The 13,302-nt window shown below is 50.7% G+C and overlaps 1 long non-coding RNA gene across 1 annotated transcript in view; it reads left to right on the top strand.

Moving 5' to 3' along the window:
• LOC104661452 overlaps nucleotides 1-6,363 on the top strand; it is a 36,784-nt gene extending 30,421 nt beyond the window's left edge. Inside the window, exons 4-6 of the long non-coding RNA XR_004054250.1 lie at nucleotides 443-1,863; nucleotides 3,481-4,453; nucleotides 5,624-6,363. This is a non-coding gene — a long non-coding RNA (uncharacterized LOC104661452). The remainder of the gene's footprint in view (nucleotides 1-442; nucleotides 1,864-3,480; nucleotides 4,454-5,623) is intronic.
• The last annotated feature ends 6,939 nt before the right edge of the window (nucleotides 6,364-13,302 follow it).

Genomic DNA, 13,302 nt, shown 5'->3' with positions numbered 1-13,302 from the left:
GAGACACATACACTCTAGAAAGTGGGAGAAACATCCTGTGATATACAAGACCTTGCCTCATCAGTGAACTTTTTAGGAGTCCAGTGGTCTAAGCATGCTGGAACATTCTAAAGCAAGGAACACATTACTGCAACTCATACCTACCACAAGGAAGAGGGAAGCACAACTTCTAGTAAATGTATTCATGTTTTAGAGGCAGCATATTCCACAACTGGGAATACCGCTTAACCTAATATCTGGTAACACAGGAGGCTGCCATCTTTGAGTGGGAGGCCCAGAATAGGAGAGAGCTCTGCACAGGTCCAGTTGCTACAAGTGGCAGACCCTACAGTCTTGGTATTTCAATTGATCATCATTTCTCTTCCTCTACTGTCCATTTTAGATTCCCCTCAACCTCAGGACGCACCTCTGCTGAGCCTCTGCTCATTCCATTATATTACAGGTATCCAAGGTGGAGTTTCTAGCAAGCCCCAGGAGGACAATCACAATATAGGTCTACAGGGTTCTGGAGCAAGACCATACTATCCGCAGCAGGGAATTAGACACCTTTTGAAAAGTAGCTCCTGGAGGGCTACTAGACCCTGGCAGAGACGGAATACTTCACCAACGGGCACCAAGTGACCACGTGTCTAGAACCGTTCGTTATTCGTTAGGTTCTGCCTTTCAGACTCACCAAGACATAAAGTCAAATGGGCTTAGCAATAATCCATAGTAAGATGGAAATGGTATGTCCAGAACTGGGCATGAACAGAGCTACACAGTCAGGTGGCCCAGACACATGTCACCTGCCATTGTGGCACCAGGGTTTCTCCCTCAGCTCACGCCTGTGGCTGCACAGGGGGCAAAGTCCCTTGTGATCCGCTGACAGAAGAGGAAAGGCTTTGCTTTGTCTTGATTCACAGACGGGTCAGACTGGTACGTGGGTGCAAGCCAAAAATGAACTGTGACTACAGTACAGCCCACCACAGGCTGCTCTTGACAAACAGTGGCAAGGGAAGTTCCCCCAGTGGATTAATCCTCTCAGTGGTACATGTGTTCGTCTGCTTTGTACGGAAAGACATGTAGCCAAGGGTACACTTTGTATTCATTCATGGCTACTAGCAGCTGCCTTGATGTGTGGATCAGGGGTCTGGAAGGAGAAGGATGAGATGATCACGGACAAGGATGTTGGGGACAGAGGCATGTGGATGGACTATTTGAGTAGCTGAGAAGTGTGAAGAGGACCACCAGAGAGCATCTACCATGAAAGAAGCACCAAACAACCAGATAGACAGAATGGTTTCGCCAATTGGATGTCACAGATGCCATCAGCCACCCCAGAACTGACACAGTGGCTACAGAAGGAGCAGCTATGGTGGCAGGGATGGGGACAAACACACGGACCAAATAGCATGGGCTGTCACTCACAAGGGCTGATGTAGCTACCGCCACTGCTGAATGTCCAGCCTGCCAGCAAGGCATCAGTGCTGATCCTCGGAAATGGCAATGGCTCTCAAAGTGAATAAGTAGCCACTTGATAGTAAGTTGACTACAGTGGATCCCTTCCATTCTAGAAATGGCAGAAATTTATTTTGACTAGAATGGACACATGCTTACCTTTTCTGCCGGCAGGGCCTCAGCCAACACCACTATCTGAGGGCTTACTGAGTGTTTTACCCGCTGACATAGGATCCCACATCACATCACATCGGACCCAAGGACCCATTCATTGCATAGCCAAGGAGGCATGACAACGGCATGTGACCATGGGATCACCGGTCCTGTCACATTCTGCACCACCCAGAAGATACTGGCGTGAACGAAGAGAAGAAATGGGCTGTTGAAGGCATAGCTGAGATGCCAGCTCAGAGATGATGATACCAAGTAAGGAGGGGACACCACCTTCCAGGGCACAGTGTACACTCTAATCAACAACCAGTAAGGCGCTATGTCCCACTGGAAGGAATATATAGGTCCAGGAACCAAGGGGTAGATAGAGATAGGAGTGGCTCCACTTTGCATTAATCCCGTTGGGGTATTTCTGTTACCACAACTCTAAGCTTTGAGGATTTTAGATTCTGGTTCCCAGTGAGGAAATGTCTCCATCAGGGGATACAGTGAAAGCACACCAAGGAACCAGTAGGCAAGAAGCAGGAGCCACCATCCTGGCAGGAGTAGTGGACCCTGCCCACCAGGAAGAGATGGGCTGCAGTTGCACAGTGGGAGCCAGAAGGAATATGTCCCTGTCCGCTCTTGCCCCTTGTTGATGGGAAATGCACAGGTGCAGCAACCATGGCCTGAAGAAGGTGTGATGGGCCAGGGGCTCAGCTGAGGTGCCTCCTGCAGGGAGGGGCATCTAAAATGGATAGAAGCTGAGGCAGGCGCAGTGGCTCACGCCTATAATCTCAGCACTTTGGGGGGCCGAGGCGGGAGGATCACTTGAGGTCGGAGTTTGAGACCAGCCTGGCTAACATGGTGAAACCCTGTCTCTACTAAAAAAAATTACGAAAATTAGCCAGGCGTGGTGGCGCATGGTTGTAATCCCAGCTACTCAGGAGACTGAGGCAGGAGAACTGCTTGAACCTGGGAGGCGGAGGTTGCAGTGAGCCGAGATCATGTCATTGCATTCCAGCCTGGGCAAGAGAGTGAGACTCGGTCTCAAAAAAAAAAAAGTAAAGTAAAATAAAATGGATAGAAGTCCGAGTGCAGTGCTTCACACCTGTAATCCTAGCACTTTGGGAGCCTGAGGCAGGAGGATCACTCAAGTTCAGAAATTCAGCATCAACCTGGGCAACATAGTGAGACCTCATCTCTTAAAAAAAAAAAAAAAAATTTAATGAGTTGAGTCCAGTGGCGCACACCTGTAGATCCAGCTACTCAGGTGGCTGAGGCAGGAGGATCACTTGAGCTTGGGAAGTGGAGGCTGCAGTGAGCTGTGATCACACCACTGCACTCCAGCCTGGGCCACAGAACCAGACTGTCTCTAAATAAATAAACAAAGGATAGAAGAGGGAGATGGGGAGTATCACAGACCTGAGCACAGCTGCAGTGCTGGGGGCTGTGGTCATCTGATAAACCGTTAGTTTGTTGCAGAGAAAGACAAACTGCCCCAGAACGTAGCCGGAGGAGTGGATCTGAGTGGCACGAGAGGCTGTGGATGCCCTGATACACAATCCAGATCCCCCTCAAGACAGAGGCTCTGCCCCAGCTGCTGGGAGGATTGCTGGCTCACCGCCCTCCTCAGGAATTACCCCAAGTGAAGAGAGCTTCCCCACCCAGTGTCCCACCTCCTCTCTGAGGACAGTATGCACCCAGTGACTGGCTGAAGCTGGGGTACAAAGGTCTGGCCCCTCAGCTCGGTGGGGATGGGGGCATTTGAAGCTGGGATGGCCATGAGACTTTTCTAAGGCTTCAGAACCCTCCATGGGTTCAGCTGAGGGGACTGCCTTGCAGCCCAGCTTCTCCCTCTGAGCAAGTCGGCTTCCTTCCCTTCTCCTGTAGGTGCGGAACCTGAGAGCAGCCCCAGTACACTCCCTGCCTGCAAATCTCCATCTCAAAGTCAGCCTCCAGGGAGCCCGCCCTGAAACAGAGTCTGTCGTGAGCTCTACAGAGTATCCCTGTGCAGACAACCAGCGCTGGGCGTTAAAGCAGGGCTCTCTCCACCTGCACGGCGCTGGGGCTCTGCACACCCCTCTGCAGCCATCCTCGCTGGTGTCCCTTAGCTGACACCCTTGCCCTCTCTGTGTCCTTCCTCATGGCCTGCAGGTTTCAGATCCCAAGCTACAGATCGTGTCTTCTAGTTTGGGCTCTGGCAGAGAGTTCGGAAGCACCTGTTCGTTATCTTAGCCGCAGCACGTGTGGAAATCATTTCTCATGACCGCGGAGGGCAGGCATTGTGCAGAGGGTTACGTGGGCCTGCTCGACGTTGGTGGTTGTTAACTCTCATGTCTATGCCTTGGTCCCTTTGCCTGCAGGACTTGGGGAGCAAGCTGTTTGAATCTGATGCAACCCCTGGGCTTCGACTATCATGCCAAAAGGCAGCAAATAAGTGCCTTTTCTTCCCTTCAGAATGCATGGACAATCCAAAGCTCTATTAGTCTATTATTCAGAATGAAAAGTGTTTACAATATTCATCCTCTTACTCCTCAGTATGTGAGACTGTTCCTCATAGCAGGTAATTTCTTCCTAATTCAAAAACTCCTCATGGAAGCATCTGTTTTTGTCATCAAGGAGGGGCTGTATGTGGAATTGCAAGGCCAAAGACACCGCGGCTCAACTCTTCTCAGGACCAGATCCAAGTCGCCAGTGAGAACACACGTTCAGGCAGCCGCCACCAGCGCCCCGCCTCAGGAACGAGGCTCTCTGCTTCATGTGGGCAAGAGTTGCCCCTGTTTTCCCAGCAGGCAGTCGGGGGTCTGGAGCCTAGGGAGCAACGTGAAACATACACTCCTGCTTCCTTCCTTCCCTGCACTTGGTGAGTTTCTGGCTCAGCTTAGATTAATATCATCTCTTCAGCCTGGCCCAGTTTACCACTATGGGAAGGAGCCCAGCAGCCAGGGCTGCCAGACCTGGAAATAGACCCGCTTATTGCAGTGTGGCAGGTGCAGAGGAACACAGCCAGCCATAGCTGGAAGAGAATCTTAGGGCACAGAGATGCACAAACACATAGGAGCAAGTCGAGACCCAAGTACCAAGCTGTAGAGTTACTGCACCATAGCAACCCAGGCGAGGAGGCAAGGTAAGAGGGCTCTCTTATTACAGAGAGCCACTGGGCAAGAGTGGAGCCACCTTGACAGTGGGGGTGACCAGAAGCCACATCTAGGAGTGTTGACCCAGAGTCTGCATTTCCTCCTGCTCAGGACTGTAGGAGAGGCCCATCTTAAATGCCACTGTCTCCGTGAGCTTTTGGAAACCTTACCGGCTTCCTCCCATGTTCAGGGAGCTCCGCTAAGGTGACCTTCCTGCCTTGTCTCCACCCCTCTATTACTTTGCCCCAGGGAAAATAAAAGATGACCGCTTGGATAGGTAGGTGGGGAGGGGAAACTGGTCCTGCGTAGGCCGGTTGGCCCCTCCATCACCTTGGGAGTGAGCACATGCAGGGTACAAAATCCCACCGCTCTCGCTGAGGGGGCTGCACCCCTGCAGGACTAAAGGAGCCTTTCCTAGTCCAGGGCTGCCATGGCTGGGCGGGTGAGCCTGCCTCCTAGTGGGATTTGCATTAGCAGCTTACTTAGTTCACAGGTCTAAAGCTGTGTCCTCCAGTCCAGCCCTCTAGCAGTAATAAAGAGGGTATTTGGGTTCCTGTTGCCATTCCTTTGTTTTATTTCTCAGGGCCCTCAAAGACACCCCAGAATAGGTTTCCCGTCCCCTTCAATCCTGCCCTTCTTTGAGTCCCCATTGCATTTTGTGGTATGTTCCTAGCATGAACTTTCATTCTTTCAGTAGTTACCTCCTTATTTCCTTCCCCTCTGCATTTAAACATAATTTTTATAGACGAGGTCTCACTCTGTCACCAGGCTGGAGTGCAGTGGTGCAATCATAGCTTGCTGGGCTCAAGCACTCTGCCTGCCTCTGCCTCCCAAGTAGCTGGGACCACAGGTGCACATGACTATGCCCAGCTAACTTTTGTTTCTCTTTTTCCTAGAGACAGGAGTCTTACTTTGTTGCCCAGGCTGGTCTCAAACTCCTGGCTTCAAACAATCCTTCTGCCTCGGCCTTCCAAAGTGCTGGGATTACAGGCATGAGCCACCGTGCCCAGCCTCCTTCCCTTACTAGCTGAGAACTAAGAGAAGACACTGGAGACAGAGGAGGAAATAATGGCGACGCCACGCGATGAATACATCATGGAGGATGAAGACAAGGCTCCGTCAGGGGCACCAGCGAGGGAAGCCCAGTTCTGTGGGGAAGGTATGGGGCGGCTTCACAAGCCCAGTGTCTGCTCTCTTTGTGGGAGATGTGTTGTTTTGGCATCCATTCCCCCTTCTTTTAGGAAAAGTGCTTGAATTTCCTTTTTAGGAACCACCCACCATCCTCTCATCCATGCATTCTGTTCCTGGCATCAGGGGTAGACAAGTGACTGCAGGCCTGGCCAGTTAGGGTTCTGACTCCTGGTCAAATCGGAGTGAATCCTGAGTCATTTGTAAACTCCAAGGAAAGGGCTTGCTTTGTTTTCTGTTGAATGCAGTGCTGTGAGATAACCGGAAATGAAGCTGCTTTCTTGCCACAGTGAAGGCAACAAAAGGGCCTGGCCGGCAAATGATGCCAGTGATCGGGGTGGAGCTGGAAGAGGGGGAGCGAGGAGGCCCAGACATCTTGGGGGCCCCAAATTCACCTCAGGATTTAACTTCTCTGCTGCTCAGCCAATTAACTCCTTTCTTCCATGACTAGTTTGAGTTGAGTTTTTAGTTTTTGCAACTAAAACAGCACTGACTAATACACCCTTAGGTAAGATTAGAGCAAGAATTTCAATAGCTGTTTTCTTCATCCTGAAATTTGGTGAGGATCTCTAAGGTTCTTTTGTCTTTTAAAAGAATTCTGTTGCAATGGAAAGTATCAACCCATATTTTTCCATTTCTCCAAAATGTTTTAGTGTATATCTACAGGGCACAAACTTCTCTCTGTAGGCCCTCTGCCATAGTTGCTCTGTGCCACTTGTTAAGGGGCTGGTATCTAGAATATATAAAGAACTCTTAAAACTCAGCCGGGCGCGGTGGCTCACGCCTGTAATCCCAGCTCTTTGGGAGGCCGAGGCAGGCGGATCACCTGAGGTCAGGAGTTTGAGACCAGCCTGGCCAACATGGCGAAACTCTAGCTCTCTAAAAATACAAAAATTAGCCAGGCGTGGTGGCTCACTCAAGACTGAGGCAGAAGAACTGCTTGAACCCAGGAGTTGGAGGTTTCAGTGAGCCCAGATGGCACCACGGCACTCCATCCTGTGTGACAGAGTGACACAGGATGGCAAAAACAAAAGCTCTTAAAACTCAACAATAAAAGACAAATAACCCAATTTAAAAATGAGAAAAGGGCCAAGTGTGGTGGTACTCCCAGCACTTTGGGAAGTTGAGGTGGGTAGATTGCTTGAGCCCAGGAGTTTGAGACCAGCCTGGACAGCATGGCAAAACCACATCTCTATAAATACAGAAAAGAAAAAAAAAATTAGTTGGGTGTGGTATTGCGCACCTGTAGTCCCAGCAACCTGGAGGCTGAAGTGGGAGGATCACTTAAACCTAAGGAGATAGAGGCTGCAATGAGCTGTGATAGTGCCACTGCACTCTACCCTGGGCAACAGAGTGAGACCCTGTCTCAAAAAATAATAATAAAGAAAGAAAGACGAGAAAAGCATTTATTTCTTTCCTTCTTTTTTTTTTTTTTTTTTTTTTTTTTTTGAGACAGGGTCTGACTGCGTCCCCCAGGCTGGAGTGCAGTGGTGCAATCTTGGCTCACTGCAACCTCTGCCTCCCGGGTACAAGTGATTCTCCTGCCTCAACCTCCCGAATAGCTGGGACTACAGGCGCACGCCACCACACCCAGCTGATTTTTGTATTTTTAGTAGAGATGGAGTTTCACCATATCGGCCAGGCTGGTCTCGAACTCCTGACCTCAAGTGATCTGCCCACCTCAGCCTCCCAAAGTGCTGGGATTACAGGTGTGAGCCACTGTGCCTGGCCATTTTTTGCTGTTGTTGTTTTTGTGTTGTTTTTGAGACAGAGTCTCGCTTTGTCGCCCAGGCTGGAGTGCAGTGGCTCAATTTTGGCTGACTGCAACCTCTGCCTCCTGGGTTCCAGGGATCCTCCTGCCTCAGCCTGCTGAGTAGCTGAGATTACGGCCGAGGCACCACCATGCCTGGCTAATTTTTTTTTTTTTTTTTTTTTTTTTTAAGTAGAGATGGGGTTTCATCATGTTGGCCAGGCTGATCGTGAACTCCTGACCTCAAGTGATCTGCCCACTTTGGCCTCTCAAAGTGCTGGAATTACAAGCATGAGCCACACTGCACCTGATCGTTTTTTTGTTTTGTTTTGTTTTTTTTGAGAGATGAGTACAAGGTAGGGACTCAGAGGAAAGGGGGGAAAGGGGGTGAGGGATAAAAGACTGCACATTGGATACAGTGTGCACTGTGTAGGTGGTAGGTGCACCAGAATCTCAGAAATCACCACTAAACGACTTATTCCTATAACCAAACACCACCTGTTCCCCAAAAACCTATTGGGAAAATAAAAAAAGAAAACTCACATAAGTAAATAAATACAGGCCAGGCACAGTGGCTCATACCTGTAATCCCAGCACTTTGGGATGCCAAAGTGGGCAGATCACCTGAGGTCAGGAGTTTGAGACCAGCCTGGCCAACACGGAGACATCCTGTCTCTACTAATAATACAAAAATTAGGTGGGCGTGGTGGCGGGCGCCTGTAATCCCAGCTACTTGGGAGGCTGAGGCAGGAGAATCACTTGAACCTGGGAGATGGAGGTTGCAGTGAGCCAAGGTCGCACCACTGCACTCCAGCCTGGGTGACGAGCACAGCTCTGTCGAAAGAAGAAAAGAAAGAAAGGAAAGAAAGATGCCGTCTGGCTGTGTTGCCCAGGCTGGAGTGCAGTGGCTATTCATGGTATAATCATAGTGCACTGCAGCCTCAAAACTCTTGGGTTCCAGTGGTCCTCCTGCCTCAGCCTCCTGTGTAGCTGGTACTACAGGCTACAGCTAAACGGCTCAGCTTCTCAGTCCTTCTTCATCTCCCACAGTGGATACAGAGCATGGCAGCCCCTCCCAGGACGTCACAGATCTTTATGGCTGCAGGGAGTGTAAAGTCACCCAGTTCAGCCCTTCATTTATATATAAGGAAACAGTCCTATAGAGAAGGCGTGCCTTTTTAAGTCACACATTTGAGCAAATAAATAATTATCTCCTCACACATTTAAGATTGCTATTACATCCTTTTCTCTAGACCTTTTCTTTTAACCTTTTATCCACTCAGAATGCTCGCCTGGACCCTCTCCAATTTCTCAACATCTTTCTTTTTTTTTGGAGACGGAGGCTTGCTCTGTCACCCAGGCTGGAGTGCAGTGGCATGATCTTGGCTCACTGCAACCTCTACCTCCCGGGTTCAAGCAGTTCTCCTACCTCAACCTCCCAAGTAGCTGGGATTACAGGTGCCCACCACCACGCCCAGCTAATTTTTGTATTCTTTTTTTTTTTTTTTTTTTTTTTTTTTTGAGACGGAGTCTCGCTCTGTCACCCAGGCTGGAGTGCAGTGGCTGGATCTCAGCTCACTGCAAGCTCCTCCTCCCGGGTTCATGCCATTCTCCTGCCTCAGCCTCCCAAGTAGCTGGGACTACAGGCGCCCGCCACCTCACCTGGCTAGTTTTTTGTATTTTTTAGTAGAGACGGGATTTCACTGTATTAGCCCGGATGGTCTCGATCTCCTGACCTCGTGATCCGCCCGTCTCGGCCTCCCGAAGTGCTGGGATTACAGGCTTGAGCCACCACGCCCGGCCTAATTTTTGTATTCTTAATGGAGATGGGGTTTCACCATGTTGGCCAGGCTGGTCTCAAACTCCTAACCTCAAGTGATCTACCCACCTCAGCCTCCCAAAGTGCTGGAATTACAGGCGTGAGCCACCATGCCCAACTCAACATCTTTCTTAAGTGGGCCCGAGGTTGGGGGAAAATCTCACCATAGAGATATTTGTTAGATATTGACCATGTGTAAAGAAGGCATCTGTGATGGTTAATTTTATGTGTCAGTTGGACTGGGCCGTGGGGTGCCCACATATCTGCTTGAACATTACTCTGGGTCCATCTGTGAGGGTGTAGGGTAGGATTGGCATTTAGGTTGATGGAGCAAGTAAAGCAGGCTGCCTCCCTAACACGGGGGTCCTCATCCATCAGCTGAGGGTCCAAATAGAACAAAAGGCTGAGTTGGAGGGCGCCCCTCCTGCATGACCAACTTTCAAGTGGTGACATCAGCTTTCTTCCTGCTTTTGGACTTGAACTGAAACATCACCTCTTCCTGGATCTTGAGCCTGCTGGCCTTCAGACTAGAACTATACCTTCGGCTCTCCTGGGTCTCGGCTTGCTGACTCACCCTGCAGAACTTAAGACTCGTCAGCCTCTACATTTGTATGAGCCAATTCCTTATAGTGTCTCTTTCTCCATATATACATGTATCTCCACATCTTATTGTTCTGCTTCTCTCGAGAACCCTGAATCATACGGTATCATTCCAAGATCAGCAGAAATGTTAGTGCTTCTGGGGAATTACTGCGAAGGGCACCTGAATAGCAGCACATGCTCTCAGTGCCCCCGCCTTCTGTTGTCTGCTGTGGTCTGCTCCCTCCCTACCCTTTGGGTTGATTTCAGGATAGAGGTATGGGGATGGCACTGGGGTGGGGTGTGCAGTTACCCAGAACAGCCAGGATGTGTGCACGCTGTGTACCAGGAGCAGGAGCATCGAGCACTGCTCACGCTGCTTGGAAAAGAAAACGAAGTCAAGAAAGTGAGGAGATGGGTGGGCGCTGGAATGGAGCAGGAAGAAAGGGGCAGGAGAGAAGCAGAAGAAACAATCCCCGAGACAGAGCTGGTGTAACCAAGGCTCTGTTTGCCCCACCGTTTGAGGGAGCGGGTGAGCTGATGTCAAGGCCCAGCTCTGTTCAAAGGTAGGACACTGATTGTCTTCAAGAAAGCAGAGCTGGTGAGTGGCCTCATGTCTTATCATCACGGAAAGGGGAGGGCTGGGGGAGAGAGAAGGGGCAGCCAGGGCCTCCGAGTGGTGTAGGCCTCACCCTTGTGCTCACATGTCCCAGCCACTGCCAGTGGTGCCACCCCTGCATCCCAGACCCCATGTGTAACCATCTACCTGGACCACAGGAGGAAGCTCCACGTTCTTTGTCACGGTTCAGGGTAAAGGCATGATCTAAGATGGGCAAAAGAGAGTCATCCTGGTACCTTAAAAAGGAGTCTAGGGTGAGCCCCAGTCTGCTGGTGGCCGTCTTCACCACCTTTGAGGAGAGACGACCTGAGCAGACACACAAAGGAAAGAGGTGGAGAGAAACCGTGTCTTTGTGTCACTGTTTGAGTCCCTGGACCCAGTCAAGCCCCCTGGACTATGCTGAACTTTCCAGTTGTGGAAAGCAATAAAGTCCATTTAGTTAAGAAAGTCTCAGTTCTGTTTCTTGCAGCCGTGAGCATTCCGACAACCTTGATGCTCCAGGCCCCCTTGGGCTAGGTCCATGAGCTCATTGCTTGCCACGCACCTCACGGCATCAACTCAGTGTTCCCCAAAGCCACGCCCTTCCTCTCCTGCTTTCACACCATGCTCTCATGAAAGCCTGCCCCTTCTCCAAGGCCCAGATCAAGTCTCTCCTTTAGGAAGTGTTCCCTGGCTGTCAGGTTTGGGTGTTATCAGGTTTCCTTTTTCCTGGTGGCTGGATTACAAGGCCTTAGAGGGCAAGGATCATGTGTTAGAATCTCTGCATCCTCCACAAGGCACTTGTGTTCAGTGTAGTTGCTGAATGAATGTCACATAAAAAAGCATGACCCGGTCGGGCACAGTGGCTCACCCCTGTAACCCCAGGACTTTGGGAGGCCGAGGCGGGCGGATCACCTGAGGTCAGGAGTTGGAGACCAGCCTGGCCAACATGGCAAAAACCCCATCTCTACTAAAAATACAAAAATTAGCTGGGTGTGGTGGCGCACACCTGTAATCCTAACTACTTGGGAGGCTGAAGTTGGAGAACTGTTTGAATTGGGGAGGTGGAGGTTGCAGTGAGCCAAGATCTCGCCACTGCACTCCAGCCTAGGCAACAAAGTGAGACTCCGTCTCAAAAAATAAATAAGTAAAAATGAATAAGAGAACTTCTTCCTTTATTAAAATAAAACCCGTCCACCACCCCAAGGTTACTCCAGAAGGAAACTCTCCACCAGTAGTGGTGGCACTAGACATACACTGAGAGATCCCCAAGACGGAAGGGAAGCCCTGGGGGCATCTCGGGCTACAGGGTTTACCTCGCCAGACAGGGAGGCCCTTTACAGGGCTAGCTGCCATTTTCTACCAAGACAGAGGCAGGAACCTTCCAGACAGGGCAGCCTGCAGGCCCTGCACCCTTCAGGCCCCTTTCTCAGACACCTCTACAACCCCTTAAGCCAGATGGACTCACAGCTGTCTCTGGAAAGTTCTTCGTTACCTGACTGTAGACACAGGGTTGGCTGGAGGGGTCTCTGCCTCACCTCCAACATCTTATGAAGCTGCTTGCCACCGACTGTGTTGCTGTCCCACTCAGCTGAAGGGGGCTGGCCAGTCCCGCATCAACCCTCCGGCTCTGAGATCAGCCAGTCCTCCCTGGACACTGCTCTCTCCCCCAGCAAAAAAGCCAAGAATTTTCCCCAAAGCTTATGGGTGAGGGACCGGGTGTGTGTGTGTGTGTGTGTGTGTGTGTGTGTGTGTGTGTGTGTGTTCTGACATGGGTCTTACTCCGTCATCAGGCCGGAGTGCAATGGTGCGATTTCGGCTCACTGCAACCGCTGCCTCCCGGGTTCAAGCGATTCTCCTGCCTCAGCCTCCTGAGTAGCTGGGACTCCAGATGCCCGTCACCACGCCTGGTTAATTTTTGTATTTTTAGTAGAGACGGGGTTTCGCCATGTTGGCCAGAATGGTCTCGATCTCCTGACCTTGTGATCCGCCCACTTGGCCTCCCAATGTGCTGGGATTACAGGCGTGAGCCACCGCATCCAGCCAGAACTGATCTTAATTCTCAAACCAGTGACCCTAATAAACTGTCTTCATTTCAGGTGGGCTCATTCAAAATGCCATTTTCAGGCTCAGTGCAGTGGCTCATGCCTGTAATCCCGACACTTTGGGAAGGGAGGCAGAAGGATTGCCTGAAGCCAGTAGTTTGAGACCAGCCTGGGCAACATGGTGAGACTCTGTCTCTACTCACACCCACAAAAAAGACATTTTCTCTTCTCCGCAAACCTCCCGCCTACCATTAAAATGTCACCCTCCCTAAAAAATGCAGAGGAAGAGGTAAGATTGCAGGCTATTTGAAAACAGGGACATGAAGTTTGTCAGTTCCCTTATGTCTCCCCACAGCATCTGTGTTCCATTAGTGTAGTGGCTGAGACTGGATACCGCAGGCAAGATGCCAGTTGAAGATTCTCTAGTCATCTTGGGAAAGCCGCCCTGCCCCAAATGCACCACCTCTTCCTGTGTCCCAGGGTCCTCTCCTTGTGGCCCTTCACATCCCATGGCTTCTCGTGTGCGGGCCCCTCTTCGCCTGTGTGGCTGATGCCACCTTCTAGCTGCCGTGTGACAGGTAGGCAGGGACTGGGGC

This window comes from Rhinopithecus roxellana, chromosome 17 (genome assembly GCF_007565055.1).
Source record: "Rhinopithecus roxellana isolate Shanxi Qingling chromosome 17, ASM756505v1, whole genome shotgun sequence".
Lineage (NCBI taxonomy): Eukaryota > Metazoa > Chordata > Mammalia > Primates > Cercopithecidae > Rhinopithecus > Rhinopithecus roxellana.
Note: the sequence above shows the minus strand (reverse complement) of the source record. Positions and strands in the feature narration are given on the sequence as shown.